At 38.4% G+C, this 14305-nt stretch overlaps 1 long non-coding RNA gene across 1 annotated transcript; it reads left to right on the plus strand.

Annotated features, from left to right (window-relative positions):
• The first annotated feature begins 5762 nt into the window (after positions 1 to 5762).
• On the plus strand, positions 5763 to 13626 carry LOC104871303. Its single transcript, XR_782809.1, has 3 exons — positions 5763 to 5948; positions 9876 to 10012; positions 13283 to 13626. It is a non-coding gene; the product is annotated as an uncharacterized LOC104871303 (long non-coding RNA).
• The last annotated feature ends 679 nt before the right edge of the window (positions 13627 to 14305 follow it).

Below are 14305 nucleotides of genomic sequence, written 5' to 3' on the forward strand. Positions count from 1 at the left end.
CTCAGTCCTCTAAAAACGGAGCCAGTGTACCCCCAACCCCTTAGGTTGAACTTGTCCAGTACCGTGCCCGAGACAGAACTGTTAGCATCTTTCATCTTCCCTCACCTCCTCCTCTTGTTCTCTAGACACATTTGAATCTGTCCAGGATGGGAACTTGGCAATATCTAGGCCCAACGGGAGCTAACAGAGGAAGGTCTTAATTAGGCGATCCTGCACAACTTGTATTGCAAATTTGCACACACAGACGTAAAACTGGCTGGCTCTTGTGGTGAGCATCTGCGAGGCTGTTCAGGTGACCTTTGTGTTGCAGTTCGCCAGCTCAGATATTGAGCTCCTCGCCAAACCTCTGTGACTCCCCACACTTCCCGAAGTCCCTCACCCTGCCAGGTCAAAACCATTTCAGCCCACTGCTCCTGCGCAGTGTTCCAGCCGAGCTCCAGGGCACCCCCACACTCCCTGCCTTTGCTTTGACAAACAGGGAGAGTGGCTGAGGGGTTACAGAGAGGACCTTGCAGTAATTTCCCTTCTCTTTTAACTCTCATCCTCAGTTTTCCTAGATAACTGACAGATTCACTTTGACAGCAGGAAGGTGGCAGAGTTGTTGTACCGTATTGGTCCGGTGATCTCCAGGGCTTCAGTGGCGGCGCCTTCCCGAAGAGTGAGCCGCCCAGAAGATTCCGCGCAGGTGTGGGAAGCAGCGTCGCTCACCAGGCGGACAAGCAGTGACTTCCACGGCCAAGTGCAGTGCCCAGGACTGAAGCCCTGAGACCCAGGTGAGGGTGTGCAAGCAACAATGGCAGGGGGAAGATGTAGGAGGTGGTGGGGAGATCACACCCGAGGGAGGACCGGCAGTGACGCTGAGGCCACGCGTTCCGAGAGCTCTGCATTTGTTTTCGAAATGGCTCAGATCCTGGGGCCTTCTGCGTGTTTTTGGGAGACTCTGACGGATCTGTACATGCAGATCTGCACTGCTGACAGAGCCGCCCCGAGGGCGTCACCCGCATCGCTATTACTCACTGGCTCTGTGTAGTTGATACGCCCTTCAGAATCGTGGCTTAAACGTGGATTTCAAACAACCCTGGACCATCCATGCAAGAGGCAAAAATATGCATACAGCCACCACTCTAATTTCAAAATAGATGCTTTTTAGAATTTGCTTTAACTTTTAGAACATTTAGCGACTTTTTTGGATAAGTTTAGTATTCCTGAAGCAAACAAAATTTAGTGTTAATTCCTTCTTTTCCTGATATTCCAAAGATTATAACTTAATATTGTATGTAATAACATTCAGTGATTGCTAAGTTTTGAATTCTAAGCTGATAAATGGGAATTTTTCTGCATTTCTTAACCAGAAGCATAATATTCAAATATATATAGCTGGATAGCATCTGCATTCTTTTAACCTCTGTTTTGGGGACATGAAAATTATATATTATTGCAATAAGATATTTTACTGGAAATTAATAAAGTCATGGTCATCAGGTCAGTGCTCCTAGCTTTTGAATTAGTCATTTGTTTTTGAAAAATTTGTTATTCCTCCTGCAAAGAGTGCTTTTTTTCTCATATGACACTTAAGATAATCATTCCCATCTCTTATAGCCGGGCTCATGTTGTCTTCTCTGAAAAATTTTCACAGTGTTAACCAGAAACAAAGCCTCCTCTGTCACATCATTAATAAGGCTGATGCATTGTATGTGGTGTTTATATGTGTTTTTCTGGGGTACACTGCGCCCCGTATCTGTTTCATCTCTACCACCAGACTTGAGCACGCTGCATTTCCCATGCTAATTTCCCTTCCACTGCACAGGGCTGGTGCCCAGCAGCACTGTTTGATTCATGGTGTTTGATCCGATTATAGGTAGCTTGACTAAAAATTAAAAACAGGAAGGTGGGCTTTCAGATCTACTATTTGTTAGAAGAAACACAACTCAGTAGAAAAATGGGTAAAGGTTGGTAATAATTTTTTCAAAAAGAAAATCCAAATGGCCATTTTATATGTATGAAAGGGATTCTGAATCCACTAGGAGTTCTGAGTAATGAATATGAAAGTCACAATGAGAGGTAACTTCCTCTCCCGCTGACAAGCAAAACTTAGAATGAATGACGAGTGCCGGAAGCAAAATTTACACCCTGCATTTTGGGGATGAAGCAAACTTGGACTTTTTTGGAAAGCTCTATGATGATGAATTTATTATTTTAAAATAGGCATTTACATTTTAAACTAGGAATCTTACTTCTGGGAATGTATCCTCCACAAACAAAAGCAAGAACACTGCAAAACTGATTATTATGGCTTTGTGAATGGGAAAAAACTAGAAATAAAGTAAATGTTCTAATTTATTAGGGAAATGATTAGACACATTTTTCAGCTAAATGAATGTTAATATAATTTGAAATTATGTAGTCAGTTACAGAGTTAATGATAGCTGGCATGCAAAATGATATTAGAAAATTATATGAAAAACCTCTTTTGGGAAGAGCCTATAAATAAAGATTATCCCTTGGCCATCTGGTGTCACTGAAATATCACCTTCTCTGATTTCTTTTAGTAGTTTTGGTAAAATCTAGTGTTTGATGACGTGGTGCTTTATATGTGGAGCTAGTTATGTTCATGTATGTAACCTGTCTCCTTAGCCCCTTGAACACATATTTTTTTCTCCACAATGTTTAGTCATAACATTTGTGCATAGTAGACATACACAGGACCTTTTTAGGGGGGTCATTTTTGCTTTCATTATTATAGGCTAAGTTTTTTTTTTTTAATAATTGATTGTTTTCCTGGTTACCACATAGAAGACCCATAAGAAAACTGTTCCTTACTCTTGTCTACTTTGCCCTCAGGGTTATAGTTACTGTATTTATTTATTTGTTTGTTTTTTGGTACCAGGGATTGAACTCGGTCCCTTGTGCTTGCAAGGCAGATGGCAGAACCACCTAGCTAAATCCCCCACCCTAGTTACTGTATTTAATTTCTCAATCATTTCGCTAAAAACATGGAAAGTTTATTTGTTACAGAACATAATAAAAATGTAAAGCCAAAGCCATTAATACATAACACAACATACTAAGTGAGTGTTCATGTTCAAGATTTGCTAAATCACCGTAGGGAAATTATGCTATAGCGTATATGACTAGATCAAAACAATAGTCATTTTCTCCACCAATGATTCCTATTAAATGAACTGCATGCTAACACTTTCCCATAATGAGTTGGATTTAATAAATTATGTACCCTTCATAACTTTTTAATGTACAATCTTTCCAGACCAGCCTGTCCCCAGAAGGGAATTCATCAAACAGCCTTTGCACATCAGAAATAAAAGCAAAATGAATGAAATTGGAGAGGCTGAAGCATAACTAGTTGTAATGGGATTGGTCTTGCTTCACTTTCTGTCACCCACCAGACAGCAGAAATCTCTCACAAGTGGATCAGTGTTATCTTTTTCCATGGGCTTTTGTTCCTCCTATATTAGATATTGACTCTTGACAAGCACTGGGTAGAGTTTGTGATTGATCTTTGGAATGCGGTGGTGTACCAGAGACTGCATTTCTACGTGAGAATATGCAAAATGAGAACACTGGGAGTATCCAAACGTGTGGGGACACACACACACAGCTGAGGACATGTATGAGGGACCTGGCAATGCACTTAGCAATTGGGTTTAATCTTTAATCTCAGTAGTACAACAAATGGAATACTACAGGAGAAGCAAATCAAGAGTGACAGTAGAGATGCCTTCTATGTTTTGACAAAGCATACAGAGCAATTAGATTTAATTGTCTAGGATTCACTTAATAAATAGATATTAATTTTTACATTTTAAACTGAATTTCTAAAGTAGTCACTTTTATTATCCACCCCAACTGGAGTAAGCGGCATTTTTCCAGTCAAAAACGAACTTGATCTTTGGAAAGATAGCCTGCAATTAATTCTGATCATTTTGTATCACTTCCTGGTGTTTAGAGAAAATATCGCTTTTTTACTGTGGTATAAATACAGGGTGGAAAATCTGTATCACAAAACAGGACACCATTTGGCTGAACTGTTTTCAGTGAAGTAGGTAGTATAACAGCTGGTTTTTGTATTCATCACTTGGTTATTGAGACAGTGTTGAGTAAAAATGTTCTACCAAACTTTAACTATATAGAGAAACTGTTTATTTTCAGGCACCATTATAGTGAATATTGTATTTTCCAAACTTACTTCTGCTTTCTCCTGAGCACATGATTTGGGTGCATTTTCCCTCTTCTTTAGTAGGAACACACAACAAAAGCATAGACTCTGAAGTGTGGGCTTCCTGGTCTTCTCTTTCACCAGCTGTCCACATTGAAAAGAGGTGGATTCACACTAGCAGGGGTTTACTCTCCCTGGCTGTGGGGAGACACTTTTGCTCACTCAGCTCCTACTGCGAGGTAAACAAGAAATACATTTCCATTGAGTGACGCCACTGAGATTGCAAACTTCTTTTGTTTTAAACAGCTAGCTTTTTTGACTCTTAGGTGGGGCAAGATAATTTCAGATGTAACGTGAAGACCATCTTAAAAGGACTTAGGTAATACAGGTACACAACCCCACAGAACAAGAAGTCTGGAGTTGATGAAATGCCAGAGTTCACAGATTCCCTGACCAATAATATTATGAAAGATCTAGATTTTTCCATTTTCCTTTTTAAAAAATCTTTTATTAGTACATGCTTGCAGTGCATAATGATTGCATTCTCTGTAGGGAATTGGTACGTGGACACGATACTTCTCAATTCTTCTTTTCCCCTCTCCCTCCAATCCCTTTTATTTTTCCATCATCAGATTTATTTATCCTGTAAGGCTTTATACAGTTGATTATCATGAACACGAATTGAAAACAAGACTAATAGACCCCAGAACATATAAAATATGCCAGACAATTGTAACAAGTCAAGGTGCGCTTTTGGATACGCTGTCCGTGCTGGATTACAGCACCCTTTTCTTTCCTGTCTCAATGCACAACCTCTTAAGTTGTCTCATCTCTTGGCCACCAAACCCCTCTTGCAATTCTGAACATCACCCAAAGAAGAAAATTGCTGAGGCCATAAAACGACATTTCTCCTTGCGTCTTATTTTCGGGAAATAAGAAACTTGCTCCTCAATCTTGCTCTGGATTTTTTTTTTTTTTTTTGTCTCTTACCCCAGATTTGTTTTTTATGCCTTGTTTGAAATGAATCATTTGAAACTATCATAGTGTACTAATCAAAGTTCACCCTGCGAACTTAATGACCAACCACAACAAAGTCAGGGATTTTGTTTTTTATTTTGTAAAGAAGGAAAAAAAGCGTAGCTTATGGGGAACCAGTAATACATGTCGGATCATTTAATGTTAACTAGAGCCTCAAATTTCAGATGTGCCCCACTTGTTCTGTTTGGTGATGACCTAATTATGTACCAGTTAAAGGGAGGTGCTCAGATAATAAAACCAGAGTCAGCTGAATTTGAAGTTCATATATCCAAAGCGAAACTATTCAATTAATATAGTATGAAAAGAAAAATATTTAAGCTTATAAGAGGATGCTCTCAGTGTGGGTGCATTGCTAGCAGTTTTGACATTTGTGTAGAGACAAGTATTTCATGGTGATGTAGGTAGAATACAGAGACATGAAAATGCTGGTTTAAATATTCTCCTCTAGAAAGTCGCTCAGTTCCTTTTTTGACGTCATAAACAACAAAGCATATGTGACCATGTGAATTAAATGAGCTCGGAGGTTAAGAAGGTGAGTTAGGTCTGCTGAGCCGGCTTCATATATCAAAGACAAGGAAACTGAATCTGGTGGTGATTAAGTCAATTTTATGAATCTCTATAAAAGATCAGTTCCCAGCAAGCCAGGTGCCACAAAGGACTTGTAGGTATCTTCCGTCTAGAGCTCTTTATAAGCCGAACTATTCCTCTCAGCACATGGATGTCAGTTAGGAAAACGGTAAGTGCACTCGACAGCATGCCACTCAATTCTGAACACAAGGAGGGGTTAGATTTACTGAGCTTTCCTTGGTGCTGCACTGGGCTTTCTCTGCTGAGTTAGTTCTTTTATTTGTCACGACAGTACTACGATAGAGACTTGGTCAATGCCTCCCTTCCGTTTGTGATGAGACTCACTTTTACGGCGGCAAATCTGTCATTAACCAGAATGAAATCCTTCATTCTTTATGGCTGTGGCCCTTATAGGTAATGACTGCTGGAGTAACTTGAAACAAGGTAGACACTAACTTGTCAGAGGTTACCTGGTTTTATCTTTGTGCAGAATAAGAGTGAAAGAGATACAGTCTGGCACCTAAGTTGGTTTTAGTTAATTTTTAGAAGGCTTTTTACCCAAAAATGTCCTTTTCCAATGCAAAATGATAGTCTTTCAATGGAACTCCTTTTTGGTATTGTGTCCAACCATACATAATAGTTAGAGAAAACATTGTTATGGGGTTCAGGATTAATTAGCGGGGTTTTACAATCTTTGATAGTTGGTGAATCTTCTTGCATCACCTGTCTGAAGTTTTCAGTATTTATTAGCATGTGCTTGTGAGAAATAATACTTATATTCATTGGGGAGAATGGGCGTATATGTATATATGTATAAGTAAAAGTATTTATTATATGGTTTCATGATCATTTTCTGTCCTTTGCCCCCTCCCCTCTTCACTCTATTCATTCTTATTTGTAGCTAAATAATATTCCACTGTGGGTACACGCACCACATTTGCTTGATCCCTTTGTCTGTTGATGGGTGTCTAGGTTGTTTCCGGATCTTAGGGTATTGTGAAGTGGGTGGCTATATAACTTATGACTCCTGAAAGATCTAAGATTGAGTATCATATGCTGTGAATGTTATTATTAACCAGCCTGAAGGGATCTAACACATATTCATCAAGACCAAGATGACATATAATTCAAGATGACAGATAGGAAATGAGTACACCGACCAGAGGTTTATTCTGAGAAAAGGACCGGCGTGTGGCAGTTGGTGAAGCTACTGCTAACACATTAAACACTTGCTTTAATAACATCTACTTTTATTTAGTACTGATCAAATGGCTTCTTTAATATTCATAATGAATGAACAATGCTTACCTCCTTTATTCTGACATTTGTAACCCATAGCAAAGAAATTGGCAATTTTTTGTTCTTTTGAGTTTGTCACTGCTACTTGGGAGAAGGATTAGACTGATGACTTAATAGCATTTTACAATTTGCATTTAATTTTTTGCGATGTTTCAGAGTACATGCCAAATTGGAAATGTAAATAAATTCAAATTTCTCTTCTGTTAGTGAGATGTAGTTTAAAGAATGTTTCAGTCTCAACTTACAGACAGACATCTATTTTATGGAATAACCTTGGACTTGAGACATTTTAATAGAGATCTATTTTTCTCTAGACATAATAATCATTATTTTCGTAGACAAAAACTCACGCTAGCACAAATAAGTCATGTCTCTTAAGAGGCTGCCATTTCAGCCTGCCCTGGCAAGGGGCTGCAAGATGGTACCTCTCCAGCTTTGGTCAGCACAAAAAAAATCCAAATTTTATTTTTCCATCATATGTAGTTTTAGATAAATATGCTGGCAAATGTCCCTGTGTGTTCACATAGTTATTGAATTGTCCTCTTAGGTTTAGCATATGTACTGCCGAAGTGAGCACAATGTCCTCGTAGGTTTAATACATTGTATGTTTACATGGCTGTGGGAAATGATAAATACTGAATATTAAAAGAGTGAAAAAATTTTTAGGAAAAGGTAGAATCATTGATACACAAAATTATGCAATATTGTTAATATTGCATAATCAATAATTGCATATTGATGCTCTGAAAAGATGAATTGAGAATAGTATTTTTAGAACAATGTGAAATATAAAATACCATTTCTACATAATGAACAGTGGTATAATTGGTTATGTTCTTGACTTTCTTGAGCCACAAATACATGGACAACAAACTACAACAACAATATTATTGGTAGTTTTTAAAGAATGACAATGATAGTGCTTAATTTCAATGTGTTATAACCTTCTTAATTGAAAATGAGAGCTCATGATTAATATTTATTAATTCGCATCTCATATCTGTAGGATATTTGCTTTTATTCAGTTTAGCTAACTGAAAGTTAATTGAATTTATTTTTATTTATGTGAGTCAAATTTCTTGATTTTTAGTTTGTTTAGATTTGTGTGCATGCAAAATAATTGTTTTTTTTTTTTTTTTTTTTTTTTTTTTTTTTTTTTTTTTTTTTGGTACTGGGGGTTAAACCCAGGCCCTTGCACTTGTGAGGCAGGCAGCAGAACCACTGAGCCAAATCCCAGGCCCAAAATAATTGTTTTCTATAAACAAAATATATAGGTGTCACTGTGAAAAAGAATAAGAAATTCCTAGAATTCACCAGAATCAGAGTTTGGAAAACTAATATTGATGTACAGAACCTTGTTTTACACCGGGGTGTAAGAATCTGCACTGTTGATTTTGTTGGCTTCAAATCGTCCAAGAAATATTATTGTCTTTTAATATTTCCAGATGAAAGCAGATCCCATAATTTTCTTATGTAACTTTTCCTGTACTTAATGGCCGTTCAAAGGAAAAGTATTCTTCCTTTTTAAAATTTTTTATTGACTGTAGTAAGATACACATAGCTTAAAAATCACTATTTAACTATTTTTAAACATAAACTTCTGTGGTGTTAAATTCATTTATAATGTTGTGTGGCCATCACTGCCATCCAACTCCATAAATCTTTTCATCATGGAAAACGGAAACTTTGCACGTGTGAAAGACTAACCACTTCCTCCCCACTCTGGCAACCATGAGTCTTCCGGGCTGATGGTTCTGACCGCTCTAGGACTGCACATCGGTGGAATCCCACAGCGCTCCTTGGGCTGTGACCGCCGTATTTCACCTGGCGCATACTGTTCTTCAGCTTCATGCCGGCTACAACGCCCAACAGGAGTGCCTCCCTTTCTAAGACCAAAAAGTATTCCATTTTAGAGTTCTTTATACATCTGGAATTGCTTGTGTTTTGCCTGTGATTCACGGAGAAATTTATTTCTCCTGTTTCTTTAGGGCTCTCCTGGTTTTGTTGATGCATTTTTTTTTTTTTTTTTGTATTCACAAGGCTGTGTTTTTATTTTACTGTCATCAGATTTATCAATTCTATGTCTGTGGATTTTGAGTCATAATAGGAAAATATTTCTAAGTTAAATCTTCCCGTAATTATTTTCTAATACCTGCATAGGAGGACTATTCCTTATTTTAATACCTCAGAGGAACATTGAAAACACATCCCACCTGTTGAAGAATTTCACAGGAGATGAATAAATCTGGGCACCAAGCACCAAGTATAGGTGCTTCTTTCTTCTCAGCAATGTCTTATCTGTCAGAGCTGGCATATAGTAGGTGCTCGATAAACATTCTGAAACTCTAACAGATAAAGTCCATATGGACCCACTGAGCTAAATTCTTGTCCCACAAAGTTCATATTTTTAGTTACATTTCAGTCTTTGTGTCCCAGCTAAATAATCCCAATTTTTTTTGTGTGTGTAACAGGGTCTTGCTATGCAGTTCAATTCAGGCTGGCCTCCAACTCGGGTTGATCCTCCTGTCTCAGCCTCCTCTCAAGGACTGAGATTACATGTGTGCATCACCACACTGGGCAATAATCCTAATTCCTGCACAGGTCCACAGTGCCATATCTGCAATTCAGAAATTCCAAAATCTCTTAAACAGAATTTTTTTCATAACACGTTTGGCAGCAAGTCCTGAATTTAAATGAGGTTGTTGTTTTGGTGGCAAACTGAACTGAATGACATGAGAATGTTTTTTCAGCCTTTCTTTATTGCAGTTGCCATTCATATTCATGTATTTTATTGCAGAAATCCTGGTGCAGTAGTGCCCCCACCCTAATGTGGAGTATATTACTTAAGGTATAGGCCATCTCTTTCCTGGATTGAATGCGCCTCCTCTGCTCGCCCCTTCTGGAAGCCTCTGTGTGTGGATGCAGAATCTGCAGGTACCAAAGTGTAGTCTTGGTTTCCTCTTGTCTGATCTGTTCTGCTGCTTTAGACATCTGTCGGCGAGTTCCGTGTTTAACATGGTAGCAGTTATTCAATCATCTGTGGTCATGGATAAACACTGATGGCTCTTGCTTTTCTTATAACAAAGGCACCTGGGTTTCCACATCTCTGCTTCTCAACCCAGAGGAGCCACTTCCGGTTATGACCTCTCTTTTGAGAGCCCTGATAAGGGTGCCAATTAGTGTCAGCTGTGATAGCAGAGAGTTATGCTATTGACAGTGTGTCTTTTTTAGAGAAATGGATGTCTCACCGTCTCATTTTACATCACCTCCTCCTTCTACGTGGAACTGTGATGAGGAAACTTCAGGATGATGATTTTTTTTAGCCATTTTTGATTTAGGCAAAAGAAATTAATGACCTAAATTCAGAAATCCCTAGATTCTCTACTTAATGATTATGTCACCAAATCCTTTTTTGAATGATGATTTGCCTCTCCAATACATATTTATTATTCTAGTTTCACTAATGCAATTGAAACAAAAATGTTTAGATTTTAAACAAGATTATAACAGCAAAAGCTACATTGAAATTTATGATAAAATTAGAGTAGAAAACTGCAATCAGATGCAGTGGAAGTTTCTGTATATTTGGATGAGCTAGCTATCTATGTAGACCATATATTCTGAATGACTATAAGGACTATGCACACTTTACTCAGCTACAGAAAAATAGTTAATCATGTGGATTTCTACATTTACGATGTGACCATGGAAGACTGAATGGACGTCTGTAGCCTCTTTATTTGTAAAATGGGAGTGGTCAAGCCCACAAAAGTGTGGTGAGATTGAGTGTCCAGGGTCACACAATGATAAGTATGGAATGTTTGAAACATAATCATGATGCAATAGTAACATGGCTGTCCAGTGTATGTACTTACAATTCATTTAAAATAAAAAAAAAACTTTTATGAGGGTTATTTTCCAGCCTTGACCTATTTACTTTACACTACGAGTCTCTCCTTGACTCCTCATATGGATGTTTGCAGTAGGAGAGCCTGGATTTGAAGCACAACATGTGTTTGAGGGGAAAACTGCATGAACAAAAACTTCAAGTGGGAGAAATGAAGAAACCTTTGAACAGGCAGGATGGCTAAGGGAAAACATCCTTAAATACCATCAATTAATTTAGCTGTGTTATTATTGCTCCACAATTAGGATGTTATTAATACCAGAACTAGTCTTATTTTATTATTTATATTAATTATATAATTTTATGAATGATACTTGCTTCCCATGTTATTTACTTATGCAATCTTAAAGCTTCATTGAAATACTTTTTAAGAATTTCCTTGAGCCACGATATTTCAGTTTCATTTATATTTTATCATTGATTCTGCTTAATTGTGCACTAGAATAAAAAATCACATTGTTCAAATACAGTTACATCCTTATACACAGAAAAACTAGTATTCCAGACTTACCCAAATCTAAAACAAGGGTATATAATTTCTTTTTTCTCATTGTCCCAGTGTTACTTTATGTGGCCCCTTTAGAAAACAAACATTTATACATCATCCATCACATTCAATATATTTTAAGATGTAGTGAGTAGCAAAAAACTTTAGTAAAGCTTTGAAAAGAAATTAGGGGTTGGAATGAATAATAAAAATATTGCAGAATGGATCAAATTTTTATTCTATGGTATCACTTTATGGAAATCAGTTGTTTAAAGTAGAAATGTTGGATTTTCAAGTTTAAATACATGCACACACACACACACACACACACAGACACAAACACATACTTAGCTATCTTGGCCCTCTGACCCAGGAATGGAACCCTATTCTTCTCTACTGAAAAAAGCCATCAGACATCTGAACAATGTGTTTTCTTGGGCAGATGAAGCAGTTGGAGCTCTGTGCATGAGGGTAAAACAGGTTTCACTGCAAAGTCAACTGGATACGAAGCCTCGATTTTCTTTCTTCCTGAATTAGCCGCCTTACATACCTGTGCTGAGACTCTGCTTTTACCTTTAAAATGAAGACAATAATCTTGCCTCACAGAGTTACCATGAAAATTAAATCAATCAGTAAGGTAATTTAAATTTCCCCGCACAAAGTTAAAAACTAGATACACTATAATTTCACTTGAGCCTTGAATAATTAGACTGTTAGAGACAGAGCGAAAGTCATAGCAGAGTTCTCCGGGAAATAACACCCAGACTGATGGAAAAGACGAGGTAGCAGGGTGTCTTTCTCCAGGGCTTTTCCAGAACACCAGAACCCGGAGCAAGGCTGTGTTGCCCAGTTGCTGTCTCCTAGTGGGCTCTCTGCTATGACTGGCTGCACTGACAAGCACATAAATCCACTGCAAACTGTCATATCTCCCAGTGATTTAGTCCCAGGTCCACCGATCTTTTGCTGATCTCCACAGTCAGCCCACAGGATTTCAGTATCCACACTGAAGTCATCAGCATGGACATGAGGCTTTCCGCCGCTCCACTCTCACCTCCGGCCCTCCACCCTAACTGATTATTCCTCAGAGCCCATTACGAACATGCAGCCCCCATCCACGGAGTCTGAAATGCCCCCTCTCCCTGCTGAAAACCTTTTCATGGAAGCATAACATTAGCCTCAGCTCTGAAGAGCAAGGAGGATCTAGAAAAGCAGGAATTTGTAGGCTGCAGACCTGAGGCTGAGCTAGCTACTCTCGCGGTAATGAAGGCCATTCCGACGCAGGGCTTCGGCTCCCACCACCAGGGGGTTGGCCATGAGCAGCTTCCATCTCTGCCCGCGTACAGGGTTTACAGCTCCAAGAAGAGTGCTTCCTTGGCTGTCTCAGGAACAAAAAACGACTTTATGCAGAGTGATTATCGCGTTGTTCTGCTCTGGGGAAGGGCTTTACTGGACATGTTCATTAGTGTAAACTACAGTATTGTGTTTAACCCTCCTTGCCTCAATATTTAGAAGATCTATTTGGCACACATAGTATTTTTCATGCCAATTATCAGTTTTTTCTTTGTTAGTCTCTGGTAAATAAATCACGAAACACACACACTGCCCGGCTGATGAGTGCTGTCTCATCACCTTGATTTTGAAATTGTGTACTTTGGAATTGCTTTTGTAAACAGAAAATTTGCCCCTGCAGCAGGAACGCATTGATGTCAGTGGCGTGGAGAGATGTGTGTAATTTTTACATTCGTAGATAGGATGCTTTCTGATCAGAGCAGTCTGACAGCCAATAATAAACAACATTTCTTTTCAACAGACTCTCATTCCAGAAGGCTGATAACAGCCCTGCTTAAAAAGAACGGGTGATAATCACAATGACCAACGCGCAGCTGTATCAGCAGACTACTTATGCCAAAGTGAACATTGGCTCACGCCGGAGTCTGAACAACAGTGCAACTCACAGTTCAGAATACCCTGACTCCAAAGTTCTTCAGGGTGAATTGAATTTAGAACACACAGAAAACGCATAAGAATTAGTCGTGAGTTGGAGTCCTTCTGGATTACACTGAGTGATAGTTTGGAAGATTTAAAAAACGGCACCATTTCCACAGCTTTGTGGCACTCAATCTTTTGATGTAAATATAAATTACTTTGTTTTCTCTCACACTGATTATACATATAAATTATTTTTTGGCATGCAGACTTTTGTTTTTGTTTGTTTGTTTGTTTTTTGTGACAGGGTCTCCCTATGTAGTTGAGGCGGACCTGGAACTCACTATGTAGCCCAGGCTGGTTTTGAACTCACTGCGATCCTCCTGCCTAAGCCTCCGAGTGCTGGGATTACAGGTGTGTGCCGCCACGCCTGGCTCAGCATGCAGACTTTTAATGAATTTTTATACTTTAGAAGGACTGGTAAGACAGTTAAAATAATAGCATTTTTTTCTGTATAACCTTACACATTTAAAAAAGAAGTTGTACTCATTAGTTCCCCATATCCCAGCCTTTCCAAGACCTGTCATGTAAAGGTACAAGATCCCAATGATGAACATAACTGTACTGTATACCTAAAAAGTATCAATAAACTCAATGAGAAAAAAAAGTTACAACCTCTCACAAAATAAATAAATAAACAAACAAATAAATAGCAGTTGCAATAAAAATATTTTGTAGCCCCTGTTTAAAGATGAGTTGTGGGAATTCGGACTTAAAATATTTTTTGGCTTACATCTCCTCAGCCAAACTGACAGCAGTTCTTATCGTGATAGCTAAAAGTAGACAAAGAAAAATATGAGACTATGCCCTAGTAATAAATTCTATAAATCACAAAGTACCGCCAGGC

This window comes from Fukomys damarensis, unplaced genomic scaffold (assembly GCF_012274545.1).
Source record: "Fukomys damarensis isolate Sample0158 unplaced genomic scaffold, DMR_v1.0_HiC HiC_scaffold_3, whole genome shotgun sequence".
In the NCBI taxonomy this organism is placed as follows: Eukaryota; Metazoa; Chordata; class Mammalia; order Rodentia; family Bathyergidae; genus Fukomys; species Fukomys damarensis.